The sequence below is a fragment of the Coregonus lavaretus genome, assembly GCF_964263955.1.
Source record: "Coregonus lavaretus genome assembly, chromosome: 34".
Taxonomy (NCBI): domain Eukaryota; kingdom Metazoa; phylum Chordata; class Actinopteri; order Salmoniformes; family Salmonidae; genus Coregonus; species Coregonus lavaretus.
In genome coordinates, this window is record NC_140021.1 from 3,235,443 (window position 1) to 3,235,685 (window position 243).

A 243-nucleotide genomic window follows, 5' to 3' on the forward strand; every position below is an offset into this window, starting at 1 on the left:
GACACAGTGGCAGAATGAATTCAACCACACCTTTGTTTCGTCACAAAACTGGAGAGCAACCTCTGTCTGGTGAAGTCCACAAAACATATTCAATGACGTATTGCTCTCAATGCGATGTGATAGGAGTAAAGCCAAATCCAAACTGGCTTCCCTTGACACTTTTGTTTTTGGTGTGCCAGAACCATTCACAGTTGAGCTCACTCAGTTTAGCTCAACGCTGACTGACTATTATTTTATAATTTT